Raw genomic sequence first — 18,997 nt, 5'->3', positions numbered from 1 at the left:
TTTGTATCTATACTAATCCCAGTGAATAATGTGACCGCTATTACCAAGCCACAAGGTCTCGTTTTGATTTAAAAAAATGTTTAACACGACCATTACTTCGATCAACTATAGTTGACACCCGTACTGCAGCGGTGTTGCCTTACTGGCAACTCTGGTTGACACCCGTAGGTAAAGGGTTAAATACCTATGAAAAAAAAAATGTCCATAGTAGTATGGGCATTTCTCCTCTCTCAGGGGATCAGACGTTATCTTACACGCCTACGCCTGTATACGCCTTTTTTATTTTTTGTTTTTTATTTTTTCAGAATCTATGGGTTTTATGTAAATATTGTGTATGGCGAAACGAAATCTGTGATGAAAAACGAAATATGATTTTTCAGGTGCTTCATATTTTGAAGATCAGGAGCCACATACTTATTATAATTGAAGCCATTATAAAGAAAATACCAAACATAAACAACAAGAATCACTGCTCGAACATAAGATAACATTGGTATTTTATATTATAGGTACCTGAAAATGTCCTTTCGATTGAGGAAATTTGGTACCCGATAATAACTCTAGTTGGATTTAAATAAGTCGCATTTGCGAAATATTTAATACTAAAATATTTGTAAAAGAGAAAAGAAAATTCTGAAAAGAAATCTCGTCATGCCTCTTGCCTTTTTACGGCTGACCAAATACTATCAAACCAAATCAAATACTATCGAACAATTTAGGGAACAAATCAAATTATTTTATTAAACATTTTGTGCTGTCGCCACTTTTAAGGGCTTGGTCACTTTTTCTTTAGTATATCACATCTGTTTTGGTTTACAAATATTAAGGAGTTTACCAAATAAAAAAGCCCCATCCTCCGTCAGGCACAAAAAGTTGAAAATAAATATATTAATAAATTGTGTGTTCAAAGCTGATGCTAACCTGACTGGATTTTCCACCATCTCACTTTTCAATCTTAATATCATGAAAAATACCCAGAGCCAATAAATTTTAGTCTATCCCAGGTGTATTTTATAGCAAACAGTGACGTCACCGTTCGCACCGCTATAAATAAAAGTTGACAACCTTAATGGAGGCAGGCACGAAAAAATATGGTGGCATTAAATATAAAACACTTCTTGCAGGCAGTGAGGCGGGCTTTGTCCAACTAAATAATAGCCATAATTACTAGGCACAATTCAAACCACTCAACGGAAATCCTTTTTTGTTGTATTCGTAAACTTTTTTGAGGTTATGTATTTTCATTTAGAGGAACGACGGTATGCACTTTCGCTTCTCATTGCGCAAAGTCGTAAACAAGTTCCGCCCTGAACACGTTTTGGTTATTAAATTGTCTTTAACTATCACGGAGAAATGGTGTTCTGGGAATTCGGGAGATGTGCGCGGAGCCAAAGCCAAAACGTAGAATCCCTTTTGACAATTTTATGAAATGTAAAGGGTACTTACTCAATTACTGATAGAAAATATCAACATCGGCCCAGCCGAAATGTATGAAACAAAAATTTTTTTTTTGAGATTTCTGGGTGGTCCTATAGTTAGTTAAATGTGATCGCCATCGATGACTGAATTAGAAAAATTGGTTCCTGATCACTGATTAAACTTCATCGTGTATGTATGAACTTAATTTCCAACATTAGAAATTATAAAAAGTTCTCATGATAAAATAGTGTAGGTATTGATAAGGTCAAAGGTCTTAGTCATAATACTTAGTACCTACTTAGTTCTACAAGTGTTCTGCTGTTACAAGTTAATACGATGCCGCTGTTAACTAACATAACAAACTCCCAACTTCTAATACACCTCGAAACAACCAATCCTAACCATAAATCATTTCCCTCCAGCTTACTCGCAGAGTTCGGGGACGGAAATCACATCACATACCCCGCCACAATATCGTCTGAATCCTGTTGGCCTCATTCGGCGGGTACATAAATATCTGCGTCGGAGACAATAACTCTGAAGAGTAATTATGCGTAGTCGCTCATCGCTTGCGCACCTGCGCGCTCAATTAATCCTAAGAAACATTGGAATTGCTTATTTACCAAATTGCGACTTTAATTTTTTTCCGATTTATTACCCGGATTTGTAACGCTTTTCTTTTAAAAGTGGCTTACCGACGCCCATTTATCATAAGTTTATGGAAACGTAGAATGTTACGATCAAATCGTAAAGGAATAGAGAATAACGTCGTACGTACGTTGTGTAATTTATGTGTGTAAAATAACCGTCATCGGTAAAAAACGAAATCGCGTTTGTGTTTTCAAGAAACAAGAGCTTAATACTTTAATTACAACATTTGACATTGCACATTCTATGTTAGAGCTTTGCCAAACATTACCTTTTGTATTCGTTCCAAAGAAAAATTTGAAAATACAAAAACATTGAAGAGATTATTAAATTTCGGAGAGTCCTCTCCGAGACCACGGGGACAACGCTGTCCTCGAAACGTCGGAGGTAAATCTTAAAACTTAGATACGCGATTAAGTCCCGTTGTATAATTTAATAATGTGTAAAAATCGTGAAAGTTTAAATCAGTATTGAAGAGATTATTCGAGAAGTAGGTATTCAAAATAATGACAAAAAACTATAAACAATCTTCAGTTTCAAGCGCTTTAAAAGTAACCTCGCTTTACGCAACTTTTAATTATTATTTTCATTTCACTAGCTATTCCGTTTAGTGTGCGTAGTTTTGGACGTATGTATGATTTAGAACGGCTCTGTCCCAAACTGTAGCTATTGAGCAGTGAAACTAATCAATACTAGCCACGCAAACCATTGATCTGGCCTATCGAATCGTTATACGCTTTGTGTGCCTGCTTTAGCAAATTCTGTGGCAACTCACTCCGGTTAATTAGTCGTCATTTCGGCTGAATGCCTCAATCATTAACTTTGTAGCTGTTAATTATTACCCCCGACTATTATGCTTCGGAATGTGTTTTGATGTGTAAGGTTTTGTTATATTGATAAAATAATTTAACATTAATTATTAGCTACATTGACTATTCTGGTGACGTCATGTCCGATGGCGGCAAACGGGAGTGAGGTGACCTGGCGCACAAGGGCATTCTTGGCGAGAGGACGAAACCGAACGGACGTCTGATATTGTTTACAGTGAAGTTGTTGGTTTTGTGAACTTAAGTATAAAACAGCTTTGAAATATAATTACTTTTATAAACTACAAGGTGTTGGTTATTTCCGAGGTTGTTTACAAGTCAGCCAGTGGGATAACGAAATTCCGTAAGTACTCGCTCACATGTATATTTTGTTAACAATGCATATTATAACAAATATGATTAAGGATCCCTTGTTCAATAAGGTGATGGGGTAATTTGGAGACGAGTGTATAATCAGGTTAGCTAGCATATGTGTAAAATATTATAAATATTTAATAGAAGACTCAGATTTGTAGAATAAAATGCTTTTATTTCGATAAACTATGGGTTAAATTGTGACATCACCTGTTTCCGTACTTTTTCGTTAGTGACAGACGATCATGTGGTGCAACCACGTGTTTTAACTTGATAACCACGTGTTTTATAAAACAACATTTTGAATTACGCCTGCCACGTGGTAGGTCGACATGCGGGTTATACCACCGACTTTGGGTTCTTTCTTTGTTTATAATTACCAAAAATATCAGATATGGGTGTACCTCAAGGTACTATACTGTGGATAAATGAAGGTTGGAATTTTTTTGGAAAACTTAGGATTTTCAAAATTCTTGATTTGTCAATCGTTGGGCCTAGGGTCCACAGGGGTATCACAGGGGGGCTAAATTTTCATTAGTTTTGCGCTAGGACGCACCGTTTTCGAGATATAAAAGAAAAAAGAAAATTTAAAGTTCTAAAGTTACTCTATACCTCCCTAGTTGAAGTACTAATGCTACCATACGACGAGTTTCAGATAATGAATCAAGAAGATGGGAAACACCGGAGCTTAGTGACTCCAGGGCGTGATCGATCCCGATCGAGGCGCAGTGAGACGAATGTGCGACACAGGAGTCGCAGCCGCAGCCACAGCCGCCGTTTGAGGGAGCGAGAGCTAGCTCTAAAGGAAGAACGAGAGCGCATTCGACAGATGGAAGAGGATCTGCAGAAAGAAAAGGACGCCGAGCGTCGCTCACGGAGGAGCGAACGAGGATCGTCGTCAAGATGGAGCCGCGAGCGCCGCAGCCGCAGCCGACCACCGAGAGCCGGGACCAGCCGCGAGCCGCGCAGCCGCAGCCGAGAGCGGGGACCCAGAGCAACGCGTGACCGGGCAGGAAGGGATTCCACGAGCATCGATCGACGACATAAAAGGTCATGTAGTCCTTCTTTCTCTTCTAATGATATTGTTAAAATAATCAAATCCATTAAAGATGTCTTACCGTCTCAGCCGACAACACAAAGCCAAATTCCGATTAATAGAAATATCGACCATAAAAACATTATTCCAGAATTTAATCCATCCGAAAAAAATCAAAGGATTGATGTGTGGTTAAAAAAAAGTTAACGAGTGTGCTAAAGTTTACGGCTGGGACGAAAAGACTGTTATACATTTTGCTATGCAGAAACTGACAGGGTTAGCTAAGACTTGGTTTGAGAGCCTTAATACAATTTTGTTTTCATGGGATGAATGGCAAACTAAATTAACTAACGCATTTCCATCAGAACAAAATTACGGGCAATTACTAGAAGACATGTTGAAACGTAGGAGTAAGTACCAAGAATCCATTGAAATTTACTTTTATGAAAAATTAGCGTTGCTAAACCAATGCGAAATTACGGGTAGGCGGGCAGTCGACTGCCTTATCCATGGCATCGGTGACAGGACTATGCGATCGAGTGCGTTAGCTTTACGATGTGAGGAACCCGATCAACTCCTCAAATTTTTATTAAGCAATAATAAAGAATCATCCGTAAATTTTTCGTTGCCTAAAGAGAGGAGCGTAGCTGGTAGTGATGATAAGACGTCTAGTAAGGGCGGCGCGAAAGTAAATCCTAACATATTTTGTTATAATTGCAAGGAGAAAGGGCATATTTATTCTCGCTGTCCTAAGCCTCTAGTTAAATGTAGTACGTGCCAAAAGGTGGGCCATAAACCAGAGATGTGTAAGCTAAAGTCGGACTCTGGTTCGACAAAGGCTGACACTGTACCTAGAGTTATGCGCATATACGGATCTAACCCATCCGACAAATTTAGAAAATCAGTACAAGTTAATGGTGAGACAATGGCAGCCTTTGTCGACCTAGGAAGTGAAGTCACTCTTATACGAGAATCCAGTTTCTCTCATCTTGGGCTTTCTCATGATTGCATTCCTAGTGCAATGATAGGGTTCGGTGATAAGCTGGTGCAGTCCTTAGGATCGGCAGAGTTGACGATAACAATTGATGGCGTGTCTGCCACCGTTATGTGTAGGGTAGTTAATGATAGCCTTCTTGAGAAGTCGATGCTCATAGGTCAGACTTTTTCTGAGCAACCACATATCGTGGTTTACAAAGATGCAAATAAGTTGCAATTTTTACACATAGGTACAGAGCTTCCTAACTTACCGGACCGAGTTGATGAGAAGTTAGAACGAGTAAGAATTGTAGCACGGAACAGGATATATGGGGTAGCTAGCGTAAGAGCCGCCACTGGGACAGAGTTTAGTGGTAGCGTTGTGTTAAATACGAATGTGGTAGGGAAACCTCAAGATCAGTATGTAGTTTGCGGCGGGATTTATGAGGTGAATAAGGGTAGTCTTTTTGTAACGGTTATGCCCTGTGCTTCGTCTTGTTACCTACAAGAAAATTTTGTATTTGCGCGAGCAGAACGTGTAGAGGCGGTATATAGGTTGTCGGATATAGGTACAACATTATGTCAGTCTGAAAAGGAAATACCTGTAGAAGAAACCGCGTCATCACCGTTTGATGAGAAACAGCTCCACATAGGTAAAAATGTTACCGAAGGTGATAAAAACAAGCTCGTTAAACTTCTCAGCCGTTACGGTGATTGCTTTGCTTCTGATTTAGCCAGCCTAGGTTGCACTAATACAACCGAAATGAACATAGAGTTAAATAGTGAGCGACCGGTCGTATATAGACCCTACAGATTGTCACATCATGAACGTGAGAAGGTCCGTGCGATGATAGATGATATGTTACAAGCCGGTATAATCAGAGAATCCGTGTCTAATTACGCTAGTCCTATTATACTCGTCCGAAAGAAGGATGGCGGCGTCAGGCTTTGCGTCGATTACAGATTACTGAATTCAGTAACTATAAAGGAACGCTACCCAATACCGGTGATAGAAGACGAGATCGCTCGTCTGGCCGGCCAGTCATGGTTCATCACGTTGGATCTGATGTCCGGGTACTATCAAGTACCAATCTCAGAAGGTAGTAAGCATTTGACAGCGTTCGTCACGCCGGATGGCCAATACGAATATAACCGTATGCCGTTCGGCCTGGCAAACGCGCCAGCGGTGTTCCAACGTATGATGAACCGTGTACTGGGACCGGCCAGATTCGATAAAGCTACCGTGTATATTGACGACCTGTTAATTTTTGGTAAGACCTCCGCGGAATGTCTGAGTAGGTTAGAAGAAGTCCTTTTGTCGCTTAAAAAGGCTAATCTGAAGCTTAACTTATCTAAATGCAGTTTCCTACAAAACGAAATCAATTATTTAGGGTTCGAAATCAGTTCGGCAGGCATGCGGCCGGGAAAGACAAAAATTCAATGCGTGGTCGATTTCCCACGACCTGAAAATGTGCATAATGCTAGACAATTTCTTGGGCTCGTGAGTTATTTTAGAAAATTCATACAAGGTTTTGCTCAGTTAGCCCAGCCTATAACAAAATTACTTAAAAAGAATGCCATTTGGGAGTGGGGAAACGACCAGGAAGAGTCGTTTACAAAGTTGAAAGAAAAGTTAGTTGATAGGCCTGTACTAGCAATCTATGATCCTACTGCAGAGACCGAACTGCACACGGATGCGAGTAGGTTAGGCGTAGGCGGAATTCTCCTTCAACGACCCGCGGGGAGTGGGGGTTCTTTTCATCCGGTGGCGTATTACAGTCGCCAAACTACCCCGGAGGAGAGGAACTTCCACTCCTATGAATTGGAGACATTAGCCGTGATATGCTCGCTTAAAAAACTGAGAGTGTACTTATTAGGTAAACCATTTAAGGTAGTCACCGATTGTAGTGCCCTCCGCTCCACCTTCGTAAAACGCGATCTTATACCTAGGATCGCCAGGTGGTGGTTAGCGTTGCAAGAATTTCAATGCACGGTGGAATATAGGGCAGGAACTAAAATGGCACACGTCGATGCACTATCTAGAAATCCCATTACTGATGTAGATACCGAATGTCCCGAACAATACCCTTCTGTCATGACAATTTGCGATGATGACTGGCTTCTTACGCTACAAATGGGTGATTCGGAACTGTGCCGCATCCGCGATACTATTAGTAGCAATCTAGACCCCAAAGGCGTAGAATACATTAGATCAAATTACGTTTTACGGGACAATAAAGTATTTAGATGCATAGGCGGTGATAAGGAATGTTTGAGGTGGGTAGTGCCGAAGGGCGCAAGATGGCAAATATGCAAGCGTAATCATGACGATATAGGTCACGTAGGTTTTGAAAAAAACACTAGATAGAGTTAAAAGAAATTACTGGTTTGCAAAGATGAAAAAGTTTATAAAGAAATATGTAGGAGCATGCATAGAGTGCGCGTATGCCAAAAAGGGTACAAACGCAAAGGAAGGCCTTTTACATCCCATAGAAAAGATTGAAAAACCGTTTCATACGCTGCATATAGACCATCTTGGGCCCTTCGTTAGATCAAAAACAGGACACACTCACATATTAGCCGTAGTAGATGCATTTACGAAGTTCTTATTTATAAAACCGGTTAAAAACACGAAAACTCAGAACGTTATCAGGGCATTGCAGGATATATTCGACACCTTCCGGGTGCCTGATCGAATCATTAGTGATCGTGGGTCATGTTTCACTTCTCATGCGTTCAGAAGGTTTTGTTTAGACAAAGGCATCAAACATGTACTGAACGCAGTGGCCAGCCCGAGAGCAAATGGCCAAGTCGAGCGATACAATAGAACGATCCTTGACTCGCTGACAGCTCAGGGCCTTGGGACGGATGAGAGAGAATGGGACAGGGAATTAGGGAAAATTCAGTGGGGACTAAACAATACAGTGCAGAAGACAATCGGTAGGGCACCAGCTGAAGTTATGTTCGGGGTTGAAATGACAAGCGAATATAATCCTGTGTTAAATCAAGTTTCAGATAAGGCACAAAATGATTCGTCCTTAACGTCTATTCGTAGAGAGGTTAAGGATAGGATTGACAAGGCTCAAGACGCTCAAAAACTACGTTATGATCAGGGTAGACGTCCTGCGCGTTCCTATAAGAATGGTGATTTAGTAAAAATTACTAAAGTAGCATTCCAAAACAATGGCAAGAGTACCAAACTTATGCCTTCATACGAGGGCCCCTTTAAAGTCGTTAAAGTACTAGGTAACGATCGTTATAAGGTAGCTCCCATTTCTGGTTATGAAGGTATGAAGAATAAACGGAAAACTACAGTGGCTGCGGACAGAATGCGTCCGTGGATCCATATAGCCTCATTAGAAATCGATAGCGATAACGAAAGCGATAACGATGTTTCTTACATAGAGGAGGTAGATGATTCAGAAAACTAGATATCGCAAATGTATTTTTTTTGTCTCGTTTCAGGTCGAGTGCTAGAAGACGCGGAAATGGTTGGCGTGCTTAGCTTGGCCTGGAACGAGATGAATTAACTTGGATATATGCTCGATTGCATATTTGGTTACAAGGTTACAAGGATATTTGGTTACAAGGTTACAAGGATATTTGGTTACAAGGTTACGAGAATATTTGGTTACAAGGTTACAAGGATATTTAGTTACAAGGTTACAAGGATATTTGGTTACAAGGTTACTAGGTTATAAGGATATTTGGTTATAAGGCTACAAGGATTATTGGTTATATGCCTACAATGATTATTGGTTATAAGGTTTCAAGAATAATTGCATACAAGGCTTTTTAGTTATACGATTACTGGATTATTTGGTTATATACATAGTTCCCATGATAAAGAGTTAAATATCTACTTGGATAAATGATATTTTTTTTTTAATAATGTAATTAGTATTTGAATAGATAATCACCCGAACATAATCTTAAGTATGTAACAGGCAAATTGATATTAAAATATATATTTATAAAATACCTACTTAATCAAGAAGCTCCATTGGATATGTAAATTTGGAAGTATAAATTACTATAAATACTTTTAAATAGATTTTATGTCTACATAGATTGTTTGATAATTTATATAGTTTTCTAGAAAATTATCTTAAATGTAAAACTATTTCTAGGGCTGGAATGTCCTTGCTCGCCGAGTGTAAGGTTTTGGTTTCACCAGATACGTGCCTGGGGACATGCACGTCATCAGGATGGTCGAGTGTAAGGTTTTGTTATATTGATAAAATAATTTAACATTAATTATTAGCTACATTGACTATTCTGGTGACGTCATGTCCGATGGCGGCAAACGGGAGTGAGGTGACCTGGCGCACAAGGGCATTCTTGGCGAGAGGACGAAACCGAACGGACGTCTGATATTGTTTACAGTGAAGTTGTTGGTTTTGTGAACTTAAGTATAAAACAGCTTTGAAATATAATTACTTTTATAAACTACAAGGTGTTGGTTATTTCCGAGGTTGTTTACAGATGTAGTACATTTGTGTAATTGAGGTCCGATAAGAACAATGAAAACGATTGACATTTTATACGGAAACCACCGTGCATAACGCCCCGATTCCGTTGCTCTTGAATGCGGTTATAGTAATGGTTTTCTTTGGCGATTTTATTGTTAAGGTTTAAAGTAAACATTGCACATTGTACGCGCTTCAAGGATAAATTTTTACTAATTGAAAAAAAAAATGCTATTTTAAATTTTTCTTACAGAAACAAACGCAAAACATTCGCCAAGAATAACGTTATAAAATGCGTTCCACCTATAATTCTACCTTTAACACATTGTACCAAATTGTGATCAAACGGCGGTTTAAAAAAAAACATGTCTTGTAGTTTAAATATTATTTTACAGCGGCTTTAAAACTTAACCGAAACTACAGCTTTAATTGATTGTTATTATTTAGCTCCATTATACGCGTATGGGAACAGAGTAAGAAAAACAATAATTACTAGGAATATCTTATAATGTAGATGTTATAAGATATTCATAGACAATACATATAGTTTGACTATGAAAATGTTTACTAGCAATGATTATGTCATAACGATTTGAAAAGATTGAAGACTCCTCTGTACCCAGTCCACGTAACGTAGCAGCAGTAACCCGAAACAAGGCTGTAGAAATGCGACTCAGTCGTCGAACATCCGTTCTTTTGTCAACATTGAATTGAAATTGTAAACTTTATTGTAAAAGAAATAGGGTTACTTTTTATTTACACGGTAGGTGAACATACGAGCTTTTGTAATTACTAAATCGATTTGTTGCTCCCCTTTGTCATACAAATCCGTTTTATTTTATAACTTCGGGCTTTCATTTCCATTATCACGTTTCGGCTTTGCGGAAATTGGCAATTCACTTTCGACGTGTCATTGTCATTGTAAACAATATACGTTTCTGTGTTAATAATCGGCTCGCTATACTCGAGCGTAGATTTGTTTAAGGGAACATATTCGAGATATTTAATATGGACATTACACAAGTAAAATACAAAAACAAGGGAAATTAATAAAATACAATACTAAAAATTTAAAGGTATTCTTTCTAGTTTAACTTTTTTTTTTGCACCTCCTAATTATATCATTTTTCACTTCTCCACTACCTAAAGGTTGTCTGGAAGAGATCGCTCTTTAGCGATAAGACCGCCTTAAACGGTAAACAACACCTCTGTCTTCATGTATTATTTGTGTTTCCATGTACATTTATTCTGAGGTTGTGCAATAAAGAGGATTTGTATTGTATTGTATTGTAATACTTTATGCTTATTGACGATGTAGGTACTTATACATATTAGGTACCTACACGTATTTGTGTGAAGGATTCATAAATCTAGCTGACTTGACAGTAAATAGAGAATAACTAAATTTTGAAAACTAAGCTCACCAAAGGCCTGTTGAATTCCTCTCCTCGACCTACTTATGTAGACTTACTCTCGGCTCCCTATAAAGGATATTGTAAATGTTTGGGTAGTAGTAGGCTTAGGCCCACAGAATACCGGTATTAAGCCCATTAGCGCACTGTAGAACCAAATATCTCCGATTCGAAATCATTATATCTGCCCGGCGAAAGGATTTTAAACCAACTTCAGAAGCACGATAAAATCAAGATTGAAATATATAAATTTCATATTTCAGCTACCTATATTTCGGTCGTTAGCGATTCATGTAAGGCTTTCCAATTTGTCTAGCTGAAGCCGTTAAATGAGTGGAGTATTTTCGCACTGGATACCTGTTTAAACGATATTGAAGACTGAACCCCTTTTAATGCAGGTAAAATGAAAATTCGATGATTTTTACTCATAAATTGACTGAAGAGTCTGACGAGTTATATAGGTATAAAAACTTTTATGCAACCAGTAAAATTTCGTTTGCAACTCATTCAAACTTCACTAATAGGTATCATTACATTAAGTATATATCTACACACATATCATTAGTGCTCTATAATACGTTCAGAAACCGTAGGAAATGACCAGCTTTATTACAACCAATTTTACTATGAGAATTTTCTTATCTGTGCTAGTAGGTAAATTTGTACTTTAATGTTATTACATTACAGATTTTTTGTAACGTTATGAGTTTAAATTTGGAACAGCAGTCAAAACTCAAGTGGGTCTCTATTCTAGTATCCATAGATATTAAAACAGTTATCGATTCGAAACGTCAATTTAGTACCTACCTATGTTTTGTTAATATAAACCGCACGATATTTCTGTGCCTCCAGTGTAAAAGGGTTAAACTCAAAAAATGTAATTTTTCAGTATGGCCGAAAAACGTTTCAAACCGTATTTTCTCTGCATTCTTTCTAAAAAAAATGGTTTTTGTTTTTAGTTTAGATAGTTGAAGAAATGAATTATATTTTGTCATTTAAATTATGTGAAAGTAACAGAAATATCGGCTTTGAAAAAAAAACTTATATCCCTTTTCACAAAAATAATGAATGTGTGAAAGGGTTAAACTGCACTTTCTCTAGTGTTACTAAAATCTTTTTGAACTTTTGTATTGTGTAAAGAAACCATTTTGGGAACTAAATATTGCATTTTTTTTAAATTATGGTAAAAAACAAACCAAAATAATAATATCAATGTAGGTAATTACAGAGTGACTTAATTTCTTTAATTCTCTGCTGAAATTGCTAATGGTTCAGTACAACAGGGCAGGTCCCGTAGACAACATGCCAATCGCTAACGCTCCGTAGCGAACGATACGCAACGCTGTCACTGTCGCACTAATAAGGAAGAGTGATAGAGAGACAAAAAACATTTCGCTGTCGAAGCCATAGAGATTGACACCTTGGCTAGGCTAGCTGTTGCACTTGTTGGTTTTTGTTCCCATCTTAGTTTTTTTTTTCTCCAATTATTTCATAATCAATCTTCCAGATGTCATTTCTTCTACAGGACTTTCTTTTTGATATTTGAATTCGCTCACCTTAATAAACAACAACTTTTCCTTTTTTTTGTTTACGTTTCTCGGAGTATACTTTATTTCACATTGACCAACAAAAAAAAATTATATGGAAAGGAATCTAAGTGAACATTGACCATAATCATTAACTCAATTTAGCGAAACTAGATGGTGAAAAACGGTCAACGTAAATTATTTTATACCCCTTTACACATCATGACATCGTTTAAATTGTTTGTGAATAATGAAGAAACATAAATTTTACCGTTATTCACGAACTAAACCCGGTACTCGAAATAGATCTAAGTGAATTTTGATTTCTTTACACCGAATGTTTCTTGAAATGTAGTTTATTTACTAAGATTAAACTTTACTTTAACCATCGTTCGCAACCTTTGAGTATATAGCCTAAGGAGATGTGATAACGTAAACTCTTCGAACAAATTTTTTCGCCAGCACGGCTAGCACATGATTACCCGCGGGATAGCTCGCGCCGCGAGAGACGGCAGTCGCCCGTCACAAATTTCTATCTCTATCTGTCAATTCCTCGATTTTGGCAGCATGAGTTCGCACATCGAGAAAAGAGTTCCACGAGAGAGAGCCATCCCGCGCGCGACTTAGCCAATGTGGCCATTTATACATGGAACAAACTTTTCATTCGTGGCAACACTGAATCGGTAAAATAATAATCGGATAAGTAATGAATAGTCAGCCTTAGAAACGGAGCGTCCCTAGTCACGATAACTTTGTCTCTTTCTCGCAGTATGAAGAATAATAAATAGCAAATATTATTTTTAAGTCGAAAATGTCAGTGTCAATACTGTCAATCAAAATTTGATTCGCTTTGTCGTTACAAGTTGGAATATATTATTATAATTATCTAAAGATTACCTACCTAATCATTAAAATACAACTCCTTACGAATAATTGGCGTTTTGTTAAAAGTTTTGGCTAACAAAATACCATCTTTACGAAGAAGTCAAGTTGTAAGTACTTACGTACACAATTCAATCTTCATAAAGCTCTTTTCCGTTGTCTTTTGCAAAAAAATTACATTCCTTTTAAATCTTATTTACAGACTAAATATCTTATGCTAATTAATCCCCGACATATCTCCCTTATGGCTGGCTAGCCGCTGCATTGCTGGCTTCGAAGATAGATTGAATGACAATCATGCACAAGCCTATCATCAAACACGGAGGTATTCTCTACACCTAAGCATGCTGCTGCTAACCGCAGCCCTCCTGCCATCACGGAGGACATAGAAGGGCTCAAGTTGGGAACCTACTCCGTGCAAGGACAGTCGAGTGTTGATAACACTTCTCAAATAATGTGACTTTTAAATAAATACTACCAAAAACTTTAAATGATTTTATTTACTTTGACCTTTTTGAGATAGGTACTCAGATTTAAGTACGATTCGTCGGAGTCGGAGCGCATTTCACATTTGTATGCCCAAAGCCGGTCGGCTGCTTGCGGATCGGATGGCTCCGGACGGATTCTATCGCTTCTGCCACACATTATGTAGATAGGTACACTGAAAAAGCATTCCGGCGCGGCCCAACTCCAGCCGGTCGGTGGGAATCGTAACTTAAGGATTAGGCTAGTACCAACTCGTACACTACAAAGTAAGTATTACGGCTGTGGTCTTCTGTGAGGTGGAGTTTGAGTTGAGCTGCCAGATTCATTATTTGCATTCTTTGTGGAATGTTGTTTCACAAAATTTCGTCTAAATCGGTTCGGCGGATTAAGCGTCAAGAGGTAACATATAGTCAGCAGCAATAGTTGCTAAGCGGGCGAGGTGTTCAAAATTACCTTGACGCGCTCTTATTCTCTTAACAATAAAGTCGCGTCAAGATCATTTTGAACACCTCGCCCGCTTAGCAACTATTGCTGCTGACTGTACATAGGTACAGATTTACTTTTGCATTTACTTATTATAAGTGAGGTTGATCGCAATATTCAGGTCGGGATTGTGTTGTTTATATCCCACAATGAATGGAAACACCTAAGGAGCGACATAATACAGGTTGTCAACAATAATTGCATGTAAAAATACGCGTGTAAATATAACGGGTTAGCACTGATTGATAGCACGTAATTGTTTCCCGGATTAGCAATGTAATATTTTTGTATCAATTATTTATGTTTCTATTAATTATCCCCCAGTCAATTCGGCACCAAAGGTTTGCTTTGTTGATGTGGTCGTGATCGTACAATCTTAGGCTTAGATTTTTTTCTGTCGGATTTTCGTTTAACTTAAGAGAACAAACAAGTCATTGTGAAAAAATATAATAATTTTGATATTAATGGCATGATCATGAAACTCAAGATTCAAATTATACTTAAACAAAAAAGTGTTGTAGTATGAAATAAATATAAAATATGGAAAATTATCTTTCTTTTAGAACAAAAGTCAACAAAACTTCGACCAAATGCGCTTGTCGCCAAACTCAGTACCGGGAGCAAACCCTAGTCGCGACCCTCTAGCCTCGAAGACAATTTCTCTCATTTTGACGTTCAAACGCGGGACATTTTGTCTCCCATAGTACACTCGTGCTACGATTTTCGAGAGTATCCCGCGTGGAACTGTCAAACGACAAAATTATGTCGCTTTGACATTTGTCCGCGAGACAGCGGGTTGTCGCGCGGCTCTTATGCTACCGATTCGCGAGAGAGCTCTATGTCGCGGCATTTTCTCGCCTGTCGACTGTCGCGCCCATCATGTGCTAGCCGTGCAGTTTAAGCGAGGGGCGAGGTAAACACCTACAGCACACCACCAAAAGATAAGTAACTCAACAGACACAGATTTTGCTGTTGCGACAAACGCACACTACAAAAAAATTCAACACATCAAAAATTACACGCACACAGACAGAGTTTTCACATAACTATGCAGCATACATACGAACATGATAGTGATGGTTCACATCTGAAGAATGAGTCAAATCAGTTTGATGAATGAACTGAATTGTCTTATACCTATTTATTATAAAATTGTAAAAGTGAAAATTCTGTACATTGAAGATATTAGGTAGCCAATAAAATGATTGTTTGTATGTATGGCTGTCTGTATTTATGTGTGTTTGTGTCTTAGCTCGCACGCACAGCTAAACTGTGGAATGAACTGTCGCCCGCGGGTTTTCCGGGCTGATACATAGGTAAAGATATCGTCCCATAGAAAATTTGAATTTCGCGCCTTTTTTTACTGACATTATTTGCTTGATCAGCTATATTAAACAAACTGCAGTGATTGAATGAATGAATGATTCATTCAATCATTCAAATGTTGAGTCGCTTTTTTGACTTTGTCACATCCCTTAAGACCGATTCGTCCCCGTACCACTGTATTCATGTTTACATTTTTCTGTCGTTTATGTATCGCAACGGTGTTTTCTTTAAATGGAGATTGTACTTCAATATACATTTAATAGTTAGTATAAATACTTATATATGATAGGAAACGCGATCTTGTTGCGAATTTGAGCTATCAGATCGCCTTTTACACGATAATACTGCACAAGTCACCATTTTTTAAGAGAAACGTCTCGCGACACGGACCGATGCTAAATGGCGGTAAAGCGACTTCAAGTAGTTTTATATAACGTGTTTGAACAGTTGACCAATGTACTTTGCCGGAGGGAGTCGCCCGTGTATCACATCTCCATAGGCTATATACTCAAAGTTCGCAACACGATTCTTAAAATTCAATTTCTTAAACGACATAATATAAAAATAAATCGTTTTGAACATAATGATTCAGATTTTTGACAAACTTTAACCCTTTTGCAGAATCGATATCTCAGAAACTAGAAGTCGTAGGGCAGTGGGTGTCAGCACAAAAGATGTAGTTTCGTGAAATAAACCTTTTAGTAGCAAAATTTGTAATTTGGATAAACTCGAGTTAAACCCCTTTTACACTGGAGGCACAGATTTGATTTCGAGTGACATGAGAATAAGGACTTCATTCTTTTGTCGAGGAATTAAAAAAACAACGGATGCGTGACATGCGTGAAGAAAGTTTTCATTCACCGCCATTTGAAGTACAGTTTATCTTTTAATTCGTTAAAAGTATGTGTTTAGATAAAGTAGTGTATGTAACTGTACATAATTAGGCATTAAAACACTCGTGTGATCCTATTAAGAAACTCACTAACGTTCGTTTCTTAAACCCACACTCGTATTTTAATGCCTCTCATTATGTAGCAGTCACATAAACTACTATATCAGATCTTATCTGTCATCGCTTTCATCAGTTATATTGATATGAGATATATATATATAATGTATATATATATATATATATATATATGTGTGTATAAATATATATATATTATGATGTGAGATCACTCCCATTCAAACTGAGACTGTGAACGAGTAGCCCTAGCCCATATCTTATCAAAAAACGAGAAAAGTTTGCCAAACGCCATGAGACATGACCTATGAACAAAAAGTTTTATCTTCAATGCTGTCCTTTGAAGATAGCGGGTAAAAACAAAAATATAGAGCCCGTTTGTTGTCAAAGAAATATGGCCTCGGAGAGAACCACAGCTACAGTTTATACGGCGTTGCTTTTTCCTTTTTTATAGATAATGAAAAATGCAGATTCTTAAATTGAAAAAACTGCATTTCAAGAGAGTAAAACATTTTTAAATTCAAACCAATGTTTAGTTAAATCCAAATAAATGAAATGAAGAATTTTCCGGTGATTACAAAAGATTATAACAGCCTGCTCAGTGTGAATAATATAAATACCAAGATAACATGACTGCTCATGCTCACAGCACTAGCAGCAATTAACTTCGTAGCTTGGTATCCCGTAAGACTGCATAATCTGATTGAAAAATACTGTATTTTATCTAGCCTAGCTAAATTCTTTGTGTTTTGTTGTAGTGATACCTACAATCTATAAAGAAAAAACTTTGGAAAAAATATATACGCAACAAATATTGCAACCGGACAGGAATCCGCAGAACGACCTGATTTAAGATAAGGTTATAGATATGACAAACAAATAAAGCCAATCCCGAGAGATGAATTTACATAATAAAGAACGGTTTTACGAAGGGTTGGGATACAAATATCTGCGCATAATCGAGCACTTTGCGGGATCGTACGGAAATTGAATTTTAGTTTGCTCCGGGCTTGAAGATCCGCGATGGCCTTTAGAACGAGATCTTACGTGGGAGAAGTTCAGAAAGGTGGAGACTTTTCCGTGGTTAGCTAGGTATCCTTGAGGATATCTACAAACATTTACATATGTTTTAAATTATACCGTACTTGATGAAAAATAATGTAAGGTACGTATACATTATTTTTCATCAAGTACGCTTCTTATTTAAAACGAGATGTTCATGAGAGATACAATGGGTTGTCATAACTTCAATTTATTTATATAGGTACCTATGTATTTTCAGGTAAAAAAAAGAGCCAACGTTTGCTTTGCGGCCTACTTCAATAACGTAGAACATTCTTTAAATAAAAAAACCCAGTCAAGAATGTGGATTTTAATGAAAAACTCTCGTATGTATACGATACGATGTATACGACGGATGAAAAAAGCGTCACCGTCGTTAAGTGTCATACTAAGAGTTGTTGTTATAATTAAAAGTCATTGTTTTGACATACAATCCAACAACCACAAACTGTTTAATTGGTTAATCAGTTAACACAGATAGCAAGTGAATAATGGCCTGTAGTGGTTAATCAGTAAGCGCGGCACGTCCTAGCGGGCGCATCCACATCCACTGACAGGATGCCCAGTGACCTGTTGCCGATTTCACGCTGTTTCAAGTTTAAAACAACACGGCTCGCACGGCTAAACGCACGCTCACATCAAAGGATCGTTTTTAGGACACGAGCGGGAACTTTAATACAGAACAAAGTTGTACGAGCCCGTAACGGCCAATTAGAACGATGTTAGCCGAACTTTTTCTTGGCCAGGGTTTCGATGAGATTGCACTTGTAATGTCGATGTTTTGTATAGTTAGATGACGATCCATATAAGAAATGGACCACAACACAGTCGTAAGTACTGACTTACGACTCCACTGGGAAAAACAAATAACTACTTAGTGTGTCCTCTGACGAATAAAAATAAATTGTGGTCCCGTTATTCTCAACATATTTATGAAAGCTTACTCGTACCTAGTACACTATTATGAATACTTATAAATGTATAATCATACTTACGTATTGAACCTATCTAGCGATTATTATGGAGGCTTACAGGCCAATTCGAACGTGCACATGATGAGATCAAACCGATATTTGAATCATATTGGAATCATTTCAGTTAGGTAGCTGGAATGATTCCAATCATTCA

The 18,997-nt window shown here is 37.8% G+C and overlaps 1 protein-coding gene and 1 long non-coding RNA gene across 2 annotated transcripts in view; both read right to left on the bottom strand.

Moving 5' to 3' along the window:
- LOC134653486 (uncharacterized) overlaps positions 1 to 18,997 on the bottom strand; it is a 284,313-nt gene that overhangs the window by 153,446 nt on the left and 111,870 nt on the right. The window lies entirely within an intron of this gene.
- LOC134653309 (uncharacterized) lies at positions 12,622 to 16,429 on the bottom strand. The gene is made up of 3 exons (XR_010097246.1): positions 16,366 to 16,429; positions 12,749 to 13,065; positions 12,622 to 12,696 (listed from the first exon to the last, which is right to left on the bottom strand). It is a non-coding gene; the product is annotated as an uncharacterized LOC134653309 (long non-coding RNA).

This window comes from Cydia amplana, chromosome 13 (genome assembly GCF_948474715.1).
Source record: "Cydia amplana chromosome 13, ilCydAmpl1.1, whole genome shotgun sequence".
Taxonomy (NCBI): Eukaryota; Metazoa; Arthropoda; class Insecta; order Lepidoptera; family Tortricidae; genus Cydia; species Cydia amplana.
The sequence above is the reverse complement of the archived record's forward strand: the minus strand, read 5'-3'. Positions and strand labels throughout refer to the sequence as shown.